Raw genomic sequence first — 12534 nt, 5'->3', positions numbered from 1 at the left:
TTGTTGCGGCGTTTGCCTAGGGCGGGAACATTTCGGCCTGTTTTTGCCTGGAATGCTGTTTTCTTTTTTAGATCAGCTCTGACTCTGTAGTGCCAACTCTACTAAAAGGGGGCCCTTATTTTAAATAAGTGGGAATGCAATTAAATATCATTTAGTGTCAATTTTAGAAGAATAAAGTTTAACTGCAATTTAATTGTAGACGTCTTGAACGGTTCTCAAATACTGGTGAGATTTCATTTAGAACATTTGTGTGAGTCACTTACCAGTAAAATCAAGAAAGTCGTTCTGAAGCAACCAGGCACAAAGCTAAGTGATATTTTAAAACTTTTATTTTGGGGAAATATACTTACAGTCCGTGTAGACTTGTGAGCCCTGAGAAAACCTTTTCTGGGAGTTGACTTATGTTATTATTATAAATCGACCTAGAAATAAAAGCATAAAGAGCAATGTAGATGTAATCTTCCGCAAAGCATAGTTTACAAAGCACTGCTTGGCATCCATATATTTTTATGAACAAAATGTAATAAGTTTACTTGTTAATGACGAGTAGGGATGTTTTGGGGAGCAAGCGGCAGCTCCTTACGTCTCTATTGAGATTTTATTTAAAACAGCTATGCGAGTCACTTATTAGCAAAGTCAAGCAAATATTTGTAAAGCGAGGAAACTTTTTATGGGAGTTGACTTATGCTATCATTACAAACATACCTAAAATGAAATAAAAGCTTCAGTTTTTAATTACGAGTAGGTGTGTTAAGCAGGGCAATAGCCAACGTCCCACCACCCTATTCAAACCCACATTGGAAAACTTGTATTATATTTTTCCCTAACAGTTGAGACGGGAAAAAATTGAAAAGAGAATTCCGCCCATTTATAAGAGGAATGTATTACCCTGTAATGCGCAAAATTTAGAATGGATGTCTAAAAGAGTTTGTTGTTTTTGCTGCAATGGCTGGTCCTACCTGGTCTATCAAGTTGTACAGTAATTGGGACCCTGGGATTATTTAACAGGCGTGCCCTCCTCCAATAGCCCACTTTCGATATATTAAAATTCAGTCCTAAACAAAAGGCATCATTTCGAGGGTCTGGGGAATAAATATAAGGATTTGTATGAGTTTATTCCCCAGAGCTTCGTGATGATGCCTTTTGTTTAGGACTGAATTTCAATATATCGAAAGTGGGCAATTCCCTTTGGAAAATATGTGTTGATCCAAGGGCCCAGTTGATGGTTTGGTCATGGTTACGTGGGTATCCTGTTGTTACGGCATTAGACTGGGGCGGGAGCATCTCGGCTTGTCTTTATCTGGAATGCTGTTTTCTTTTTTACATCGGCTTTGACTCTGTAGTGTGAACTCTACTAAAAAGGGGCCCCTTATTTGAAATAAGTGGGAATGGAATTAAATAACATTTAGTGTCAATTTTAGAAGAATAAAGTTTAAATGCAATTTAATTGTAGACGTCCTCGAGGTTTCTCAATTACTGGTGAGATTTCCTTTAAAACATTTGTGCCAGTCACTTATTAAGTCAAGAAATACTTTGTGAAGCAAACCGGCACAAAGCTAAGTGATATTTTAAAACTTTTATTTAAATCGTTATACTTACAACCATTGTAGACTTGTGAGGCCTGAGAAAACTTTTTCTGGGAGTTGACTTATGTCATTATTAGAAATATCCCTACAATGAAATAAAAGCTTAATAAGCAATGTACATATAATCTTTGGCAAAGCAGAGTCTAAAAAGCACTGCTTGGTATCCATATATATTAGCATTTTAAAAAAAGTAATAAGTTTACTTTTTAATTACGAGTAAGGGTGTTAAGAGGAGCAATAGCCAGCACCCCACATCCCTATTCAAACCCAGTTTGGTAAGCTTCTTTTATATTCTGTCTTAAAAGTTAAGACGGCAAAGGCTGGAAAAGATTATTTCACCCAGTTTTAAAAGGAAGGTATTATCCTGCTTTTGCGGATATTTCAGAATGGTGTCTGAGAGTTTGTTGTTGTTGCTGCAATGGCTGGTCCTACCTGGTCTAATAAGTGATACAGTAATTGGGACCCTGGGGTGATCTAACAAGCGTGCCCTCCTCCAACCCCCTTTCAATGGAAAATATCTGGTGATCCAGGTGCACAGTTGATGGTTTGGTGATGGTTACGTGGGTATCCTGTTGTTACGGCGTTAGCTTGGGAAGGGAGAATCTCGGCCTGTCTTTGTCTGGAATGCTGTTTTCTTTTTTAGATCGGCTCTGACTCTGTAGTGTGAACTCTACTAAAAGGGGCCCCTTATTTTAAATAAGTGGGAATGGAATTAAATAACACTTAGTGTCAATTTTAGAAGAATAAATTTTAAATGCAATTTAATTGTAGACGTCTTGAAGGGTTCTCAAATACTGGTGAGATTTCATTTAGAACATTTGTGCGAGTCACTTACCAGTAAAATCAAGAAAATCGTTCTAAAGCAACCAGGCACAAAGCTAAGTGATATTTTAAAACTTTTATTTTGGGGAAATATACTTACAGTCCGTGTAGACTTGTGAGCCCTGAGAAAACCTTTTCTGGGAGTTGACTTATGTTATTATTAGAAATCGACCTAGAAATAAAAGCATAAAGAGCAATGTAGATGTAATCTTCCGCAAAGCATAGTTTACAAAGCACTGCTTGGCATCCATATATTTTTATGAACAAAATGTAATAAGTTTACTTGTTAATGACGAGTAGGGATGTTTTGGGGAGCAAGCGGCAGCTCCTTACGTCTCTATTGAGATTTTATTTAAAACAGCTATGCGAGTCACTTATTAGCAAAGTCAAGCAAATATTTGTAAAGCGAGGAAACTTTTTATGGGAGTTGACTTATGCTATCATTACAAACATACCTAAAATGAAATAAAAGCTTAAGTTTTTAATTACGAGTAGGTGTGTTGAGGAGGGCAATAGCCAACTTCCCACGTCCCTATTCAAACCCACTTTAGTAACCTTGTTTTATATATATTTTTCCCTAAAAGTTGAGACGGCAAAAATTGGAAAAGAATATTCCGCCCATTTTTAAGAGGAAGGTATGACCCTGTATTGCGCATACTTTAGAATCGATGTCTGAGAGAGTTTGTTGTTTTTGCTGCAATGGCTGGTCCTACCTGATCTAACAAGTAGTACAATAATTGGGACACTGGGGTTATTTAACAGGCGTGCCCTCCTCCAATAGCCCACTCTCGATATATTAAAATTCAGTCCTAAACAAAAGGCATCAATTCGAGGATCTGGGGAATAAATATAAGGATTTGTATGAGTTTATTCCCCAGAGCTTCGTGATGATGCCTTTTGTTTAGGACTGAATTTCAATATATCGAAAGTGGGCAATTCCCTTTGGAAAATATGTGGTGATCCAGGTGCACAGTTGATGGTTTGGTGATGGTTACGTGGGTATCCTGTTGTTCCGGCGTTAGCCTGGGGCGGGAGCATCTCGGCCTGTCTTCGTCTGGAATGCTGTTTTCTTTTTTAGATCGGCTCTGACTCTGTAGTGCGAACTCCACTAAAAGGGGCTCCTTATTTTAAATAAGTGGGAATGGAATTAAATAACATTTAATGTCAATTTTAAAAGAATAAAGTTTAAATACAATTTAATTGTAGACGTTCTAAAGCCTTTTCCATTACTGGTGAGATTTCCTTTAAAACATTTGTGCGAGCCACTTATTAAGTCAAGAAATACTTTGTGAAGCAAACCGGCACAAAGCTAAGTGATATTTTAAAACGTTTATTTAAACCTTTATACTTACAGCACTTGTAGACTTGTGGGGGCTGAGAAAACGTTTTCTGGGAGTTGACTTATGTCATTATTAGAAATATCCCTACAATGAAATAAAAGCTTAATAAGTAATGTACATATATATAATCTTTCGCAAAGCATAGTCTACGAAGCACTGCTTGGTATCCATATATATTAGCATTTTAAAAAAAGTAATAAGTTTACTTTTTAATTACGAGTAAGGGTGTTAAGAGGAGCAATAGCCAGCTCCCCACGTCCCTACTTAAACCCACTTTGGTAAGCTTATTTAATATTCTGTCTTAAAACTTAAGACGGCAAAGGCTGGAAAGGATTATTCCACCCAATTTTAAAAGCAAGGTATGATCCTGCTTTTGCGGATACTTCAGAATGGATGTCTGAGAGTTTGCTGTTGTTGCTGCAATGGCTGGTCCTACCTGGTCTAATAAGTGATATAGTAATTAGGACCCTGGAATGATCTAACAGGCGTGCCCTCCCCTTTGGAAAATATGTGGTGATCCAGGTGCACAGTTGATGGTTTGGTGATGGTTACGTAGGTATCCTGTTGTTGCGCCGTTAGCTTGGGAAGGGAGCATAACGGCCTGCCTTTGTCTGGAATGCTGTTTTTTTTTTTTAGCTCCGCTCTGACTCTGTAGTGTGAACTCTACTAAAAGGGGCCCCTTATTTTAAATAAGTGGGAATGGAATTAAATAACATTTAGTGTCAATTTTAGAAGAATAAAGTTTAAATGCAATTTATTTGTAGACGTCTTGAAGGGTTCTCAAATACTGGTGAGATTTCATTTAGAACATTTGTGTGAGTCACTTACCAGTAAAATCAAGAAAATCGTTCTGAAGCAACCAGGCACAAAGCTAAGTGATATTTTAAGGACGTTCGCGCCAAAATCTTCCTACGGTGAGATTTTTTTTTATTTCTCGACTAGAGTTAGGTCATGAAGTACTTACTCCAAAAATATAAAAAAAATTGGGGGTCACCGACTTTGTTTCGGAGAAAATGGCAGTGGAAAAATGCCTTAATTTCGATAAATCTGTTATAATAACGAAAGATAGCCTCATCTGCTCATCCATCGAAAATCCTAAAAATAAACTGCTAGAGTGAAGGTTTCCATGCATAGGTTTTTAGGGGTGGGATTTTAAGATAATCTCATGCCACTAGGGATGTCGTAAACAGTAGAGTTCATCCTGGACGAGCGTTTTTGTAACCTCTATCCGTTGCAACCACTACCGGAATTCGATGGCACGAGGAAAGAAAATTTAAAAAAAAGATAACTTCTTACGGTGAGATTTTTTTCATTTTATCATATTTTGTAGATAGTAAGTAGAGTAAGTGATTCATGATTAAAAAAATAGGGGTCACCGATGATCCAAGGGAGTAAAATCGATGTGATTTTACGAAGATCTTGGAAAACTTTGTTTGTCACGTTTTTGCGTGACCTGTCGGGGAAGGACTGGAACCCAAGAGAGGATCGATCGTTGAAGGGATGAAAGGTTTTTACCCCAAAACAAAGCTTTCTCGAGCACAGCAACGAAGTTTTAAGCAGTTGTCATCTTCATTTGGTTAGTGTTTTGTATAATATTTCTCCATTGCCGTCATGCTCGTCTTCTGGAGTGTGGTTTTTTGTGAAATTTAATCGCTGGTTTTTCCACGCAGGTCCGCACTATTCAAGCCGACGAGGACGAAAATACTGCTCTATTTTCTCGAAAGTAAAGGATAAGAACTTCAAAAATATACATTCATTTTGAACTTAAGTTCGTAGGGTAATAAAAACATTAAAAAAAAAAACAGCCCCATTAAATTTACGCAACGGTTCGTCCTCGAGTTTTCCAAACTTTCAGGCACTACTTGATCAGCAGCTACCTTTTAAAGAGCTTTTTCCATCCTGGTGCTCACTTCTCTTTAACGTTTCATGATGATTCGGAAATCAATGTGCCATTCTTTTGCCGGACTGGAATTTTTTCCCCGGCGTTTTTGTCGCCATGTTATTTTAACTAATCCTTTAACAATATTTATGAAAGTCAAGTAGACTAGTGCACGACTGATAAAAACAACGCAAACATCAGTCGTGCAGTAGTCTACTTGACTTTCCTAAATATTTTTAATCAATTTTGACTGATCACGATCTTCTCTTATCCAACGCTGTGCAAGACTTATCGTACACGGTTTCTGCAAAGGTTTTCAAACCTCAACTTCACTAATGCTCGAAGTAATGCGTCACATATTACAGTCGCATTACCTGCGCAGTTACGTTGCGCACAAACAATTAGCGCGAACGTCCTTAAAACTTTTATTTTGGGGAAATATACTTACAGTCCGTGTAGACTTGTGAGCCCTGAGAAAACCTTTTCTGGGAGTTGACTTATGTTATTATTAGAAATCGACATAGAAATAAAAGCATAAAGAGCAATGTAGATGTAATCTTCCGCAAAGCATAGTTTACAAAGCACTGCTTGGCATCCATATATTTTTATGAACAAAATGTAATAAGTTTACTTCTTAATCACAAGTAGGGGTGCTTGGGGGAGCAAGCGGCAGCTCCTTACGTCCCTATTGAGATTTTATTTAAAACAATTATGCGAGTCACTTATTAGCAAAGCCTCAAGCAAATATTTGTAAAGCGAGGAAACTTTTTATGGGAGTTGACTTATGCTATTACTACAAACATACCTAAAATGAAATAAAAGCTTAGGTTTTTAATTACGAGTAGGTGTGTTGAGGAGGGCAATAGCCAACTTCCCACGTCCCTATTCAAACCCACTTTGGTAACCTTGTTTTATATTTTTCCCTAAAAGTTGAGACGGCAAAAATTGGAAAAGAGTATTCCGCCCATTTTTAAGAGGAAGGTATGACCCTGTATTGCGCATACTTTAGAATGGATGTCTGAGAGAGTTTGTTGTTTTTGCTGCAATGGCTGGTCCTACCTGGTCTAACAAGTGGTACAGTAATTGGGACCCTGGGATTATTTAACAGGCGTGCCCTCCTCCAATAGCCCACTTTCGATATATTAAAATTCAGTCCTAAACAAAAGGCATAATTTTGAGGGCCCGGGGAATAAATATAAGGATTTGTATGAGTTTATTCCCCAAAGCTTCGTGATGATGCCATTTGTTTAGGACTGAATTTCAATGTATCGAATGTGGGTAACTCCCTTTGAAAAATATGTGGTGATCCAGGTGCACAGTTGATGGTTTGGTGATGGTTACGTGGGTATCCGGTTGTTACGGCATTAGCCTGGGGCGGAAGCATCTCGGCCTGTCTTCGTCTGGAATGCTGTTTTCTTTTTTAGATCGGCTCTGACTTTGTAGTGCGAACTCTACTAAAAGGGGCCCCTTATTTTAAATAAATGGGAATGGAATTAAATAACATTTAGTGTCAATTTTAAAAGAATAAAGTTTAAATACAATTTAATTGTAGACGTTCTGAAGCCTTCTCCATTACTGGTGAGATTTCCTGCAAAAGATTTGTGCGAATCACTTATTAAGTCAAGAAATACTTTGTGAAGCAAACCGGCACAAAGCTAAGTGATATTTTAAAACCTTTATTTAAATCGTTATACTTACAGCCATTGTAGACTTGTGAGGCCTGAGAAAACTATTTCTGGGAGTTGACTTATGTCATTATTAGAAATATCCCTACAATGAAATAAAAGCTTAATAAGCAATGTACATATAATCTTTCGCAAAGCAGAGTCTACAAAGCACTGCTTGGTATCCATATATATTAGCATTTTAAAAAAGGCAATAACTTTACTTTTTAATTACGAGTAGGGGTATAAAGTGAAGCAATAGGCAGCTCCCCACGTCCCTATTCAAACCCACGTTGGTGAACTTGTGTTATATACTGCCTTCACAGTTGAGGCGGCAAAGAGTGGAAAATATTATTTCACCCATTTTTAAAAGGAAGGTATTATCCTGGATTTGCGGATAATTCAGAATGGATGTCTGAGAGTTTGTTGTTGTTGCTGCAATGGCTGGTCCTACCTGGTCTAATAAGTGATACAGTAATTGGGACCCTGGAGTGATCTAACAGGAGTGCCCTCCTCCAATCCCCTTTCAGTGGAAAATATGTGGTGATCCAGGTGCACAGTTGATGGTTTGGTGATGGTTACGTGGGTATCCTGTTGTTCCGGCGTTAGCCTGGGGCGGGAGCATTTTGGCCTGTCTTTGTCTGGAATGCTGCTTTTTTTTTTTTTTTAGATCTGCTCTGACTCTGTAGTGTGAACTCTACTAAAAGGGGCCCCTTATTTTAAATAAGTGGGAATGGAATTAAATAACACTTAGTGTCAATTTTAGAAGAATAAACTTTAAATGCAATTTAATTGTAGAAGTCTTGAAGGGTTCTCAAATACTGGTGAGATTTCATTTAGAACATTTGTGGGAGTCACTTACCGTTTAAAATCAAGAAAGTCGTTCTGAAGCAACCAGGCACAAAGCTAAGTGATATTTTAAAACGTTTATTTTGAAGAAATATACTTACAGATAACGTAGACTTGTGAGCCCTGAGAAAACCTTTTCCGGGAGTTGACTTATGTTATTATTATAAGTCGACCTAGAAATAAAAGCATAAAGAGCAATGTAGATGTAGTCTATAGCAAAGCATAGTTTACAAAGCACTGCTTGGCATCCATATATTTTTATGAACAAAATGTAATAAGTTTACTTGTTAATGACGAGTAGGGATGTTTTGGGGAGCAAGCGGAAGCTCCTTACGTCTCTATTGAGATTTTATTTAAAACAGCTATGCGAGTCACTTATTAGCAAAGTCAAGCAAATATTTGTAAAGCGAGGAAACTTTTTATGGGAGTTGACTTATGCTATCATTACAAACATACCTAAAATGAAATAAAAGCTTCAGTTTTTAATTACGAGTAGGTGTGTTAAGGAGGGCAATAGCCAACTTCCCACCTCCCTATTCAAACCCACATTTAGTAACTTTGTTTTATATTTTTCCCTAAAAGTTCAGACGGCAAAAATTGGAAAAGAGTATTCCGCCCATTTTTAAGAGGAAGGTATGACCCTGTATTGCGCATACTTTAGAATGGATGTCTGAGAGAGTTTGTTGTTTTTGCTGCAATGGCTGGTCCTACCTGGTCTAACAAGTGGTACAGTAATTGGGACCCTGGGATTATTTAACAGGCGTGCCCTCCTCCAATAGCCCACTTTCGATATATTAAAATTCAGTCCTAAACAAAAGGCATAATTTCGAGGGCCTGGGGAATAAATATAAGGATTTGTATGAGTTTATTCCCCAGAGCTTCGTGATGATGCTTTTTGTTTAGGACTGAATTTCAATATATCGAAAGTGGGCTATCCCCTTTAGAAAATATATGGTAATCTAGGTGCACATGTACAAGTTGTTGGTTTGGTGATTGTTACGTGGGTATCCTGTTGTTGCGGCGTTAGCCTGGGGCGGGAGCATCTCCGCCTGTCTTCGTCTGGAATCAGTGCTGTTTTCTTTTTTAGATCGGCTTTGACTCTGTAGTGCGAACTCTACTAAAAGGGGCCCCTTATTTTAAATAAGTGGGAATGGAATTAAATAACATTTAGTGTCAATTTTAAAAGAATAATGTTTAAATACAATTTAATTGTAGACGTTCTGAAGCCTTCTCCATTACTGGTGAGATTTCCTGTAAAAGATTTGTGCGAGTCACTTATCAAGTCAAGAAATACTTTGTGAAGCAAACCGGCACAAGGCTAAGTGATATTTTAAAACCTTTATTTAAATCGTTATACTTACAGCCATTGTAGACTTGTGAGGCCTGAGAAAACTATTTCTGGGAGTTGACTTATGTCATTATTAGAAATATCCCTACAATGAAATAAAAGCTTAATAAGTAATGTACATATATATAATCTTTCGCAAAGCATAGTCTACGAAGCACTGCTTGGTATCCATATATATTAGCATTTTAAAAAAAGTAATAAGTTTACTTTTTAATTACGAGTAGGGGTATAAAGTGAAGCAATAGCCAGCTCCCCACGTCCCTACTTAAACCCACTTTGGTAAGCTTATTTAATATTCTGTCTTAAAACTTAAGACGGCAAAGGCTGGAAAGGATTATTCCACCCAATTTTAAAAGCAAGGTATGATCCTGCTTTTGCGGATACTTCAGAATGGATGTCTGAGAGTTTGCTGTTGTTGCTGCAATGGCTGCTCCTACCTGGTCTAATAAGTGATCTAGTAATTGGGACCCTGGAATGATCTAACAGGCGTGCCCTCCCCTTTGGAAAATATGTGGTGATCCAGGTGCACAGTTGATGGTTTGGTGATGGTTACGTAGGTATCCTGTTGTTGCGGCGTTAGCTTGGGAAGGGAGCATGTCGGCCTGTCTTTGTCTGGAATGCTGTTTTTCTTTAAATTCGCTTTGACTCTGTAGTGTTAACTCTACTTAAAGGGGCCCATTATTTTAAATAAGTGGGAATGGAATTAAATAATATTTAGTGTCAATTTTAGAAGAATACATTTTAAATGCAATTTAATTGTAGACGTCTTGAAGGGTTGTCAAATACTGGTGAGATTTCATTTAGAACATGTGTGTGAGTCACTTACCAGTAAAATCAAGAAAATCGTTCTGAAGCAACAGGCACAAAGCTAAGTGATATTTTAAAACTTTTATTTTGAAGAAATATACTTACAGGTCACGTAGACTTGTGAGCCCTGAGAAAACCTTTTCTGGGAGTTGACTTATGTTATTGTTATAAATCGACCTAGAAATAAAAGCATAAAGAGCAATGTAGATGTAATCTTCCGCAAAGCATAGTTTACAAAGCACTGCTTGGCATCCATATATTTTTATGAACAAAATGTAATAAGTTTACTTGTTAATGACGAGTAGGGATGTTTTGGGGAGCAAGCGGCAGCTCCTTACGTCTCTATTAAGATTTTATTTAAAACAGCTATGCGAGTCACTTATTAGCAAAGTCAAGCAAATATTTGTAAAGCGAGGAAACTTTTTATGGGAGTTGACTTATGCTATCATTACAAACATACCTAAAATGAAATAAAAGCTTCAGTTTTTAATTACGAGTAGGTGTGTTAAGGAGGGCAATAGCCAACTTCCCACCTCCCTATTCAAACCCACATTGGTAAACTTGTTTTATATATATTTTTCCTTAAAAGTTGAGACGGCAAAAATTGGAAAGAGTATTCTGCTAATTTTTAAGAGGAAGGTATGACCCTGTATTGCGCATACTTTAGAATGGATGTCTGAGAGAGTTTGTTGTTTTTGCTGCAATGGCTGGTCCTACCTGGTCTAACAAATGGTACAGTAATTGGGACCCTGGGATTATTTAACAGGCGTGCCTTCCTCCAATAACCCACTTTCGATATAATAAAATTTAGTCCTAAACAAAAGGCATAATTTTGAGGGCCCGGGGAATAAATATAAGGATTTGTATGAGTTTATTCCCCAAAGCTTCGTGATGATGCCATTTGTTTAGGACTGAATTTCAATGTATCGAATGTGGGTAACTCCCTTTGAAAAATATGTGGTGATCCAGGTGCACAGTTGATGGTTTGGTGATGGTTACTTGGGTATCCTGTTGTTGCGGTAGTAGACTGGGGCGGAAGCATCTCGGCCTGTCCTCGGCTGGAATGCTGTTTTCTTTTTTAGATCGGCTCTGACTCTGTAGTGCGAACTCTACTAAAAGGGACCTTTTATTTTAAATAAGTGGGAATGGAATTAAATAACATTTAGTGTCAATTTTCGAACAATAATTAAAAAGTTTAAATGCAATTTAATTGTAGACGTCTTGAAGGCTTTTCAATTACTGTTGAGATTTCCTTTAAAACATTTGTGCGAGTCACTTATTAACAAAGTCAAGAAAATCTTTGTGAAGCAAACCGGCACAAAGGTAAGTGATATTTTAAAACTTTTATTGAAATCGTTATACTTACAACCATTGTAGACTTGTGAGGCCTGAGAAAACTTTTTCTGGGAGTTGACTTATGTTATTATCAGAAATATACCTACAACGAAACAAAAGCATAATAAGGAATGTACACTTAATCTTTCGCAAAGCATAGTCTCCAAAGCACTGCTTGGTATCCATATATTTTTATTAAAAAAATGTAATAAGTTTACTTTTTAATTACGAGTAGGGGTGCTCAGGGATAGCCAGCTCAACACCTCCCTATTCAAACCCACTTTGGTAAGCCTCTTTTATATTCTGCATTAAAACTTGAGACGGCAAACGTTGGAAAATATTATTCCACCCATTTTTAAAAGGAGGGTATGATCGTGCTTTTGCGGATATTTAAGAAAGAATGTCTGAGAGTTTGTTATTGTTGCTGCAATGGCTGGTCCTACCTGGTTTAATAAGTTATTTGCAGCATTATACTTACAGCGATTGTAAACTTGTAAGCCCTGAGAAAACCTTATCTGGGAGTTGACTTATGTTATCATTAGAAATTGCTCTAGAAATAAAAGCACCATAAGCATTGTACATTGAATCTTCTGGAAAGCCATGTTTACGTAGCACAATAAGTTACTTCAATGAATGTTATCTTTCAAGTATCTCAAGCAATATTACACAGTTCCAATTAAGCATGAGAACAATGCAGATAATCCCAATTTAGCCTTAAAGTTTATTCCGGCTTGATTCCCAGCATTTACCCGTTAAGGGTTTACTTAATCCTAGTTACACAACAGCGTAAAGGTTTTTCATGTCTACATCGAAGTGTTCTCGCGTATTATTCGGAATTAATCAATTTTGATGATCTTATATGAGTTAATAAACAGGAGGATTCTTTGAGAACTGTGAAAACGTT

General features: G+C 37.3%; 1 long non-coding RNA gene across 1 annotated transcript in view; it reads right to left on the bottom strand.

The window, feature by feature from the left end:
* Positions 1-2100: 2100 nt before the first annotated feature.
* LOC138022004 (uncharacterized) overlaps positions 2101-12534 on the bottom strand; it is a 254279-nt gene continuing 243845 nt past the window's right edge. The window contains exon 3 of the long non-coding RNA XR_011126498.1: positions 2101-2259. This is a non-coding gene — a long non-coding RNA (uncharacterized lncRNA). The remainder of the gene's footprint in view (positions 2260-12534) is intronic.

The sequence above is a fragment of the Montipora capricornis genome, chromosome 10 (assembly GCF_036669925.1).
Source record: "Montipora capricornis isolate CH-2021 chromosome 10, ASM3666992v2, whole genome shotgun sequence".
NCBI classification, from domain to species: domain Eukaryota; kingdom Metazoa; phylum Cnidaria; class Anthozoa; order Scleractinia; family Acroporidae; genus Montipora; species Montipora capricornis.
The sequence above is the reverse complement of the archived record's forward strand: the minus strand, read 5'-3'. Positions and strand labels throughout refer to the sequence as shown.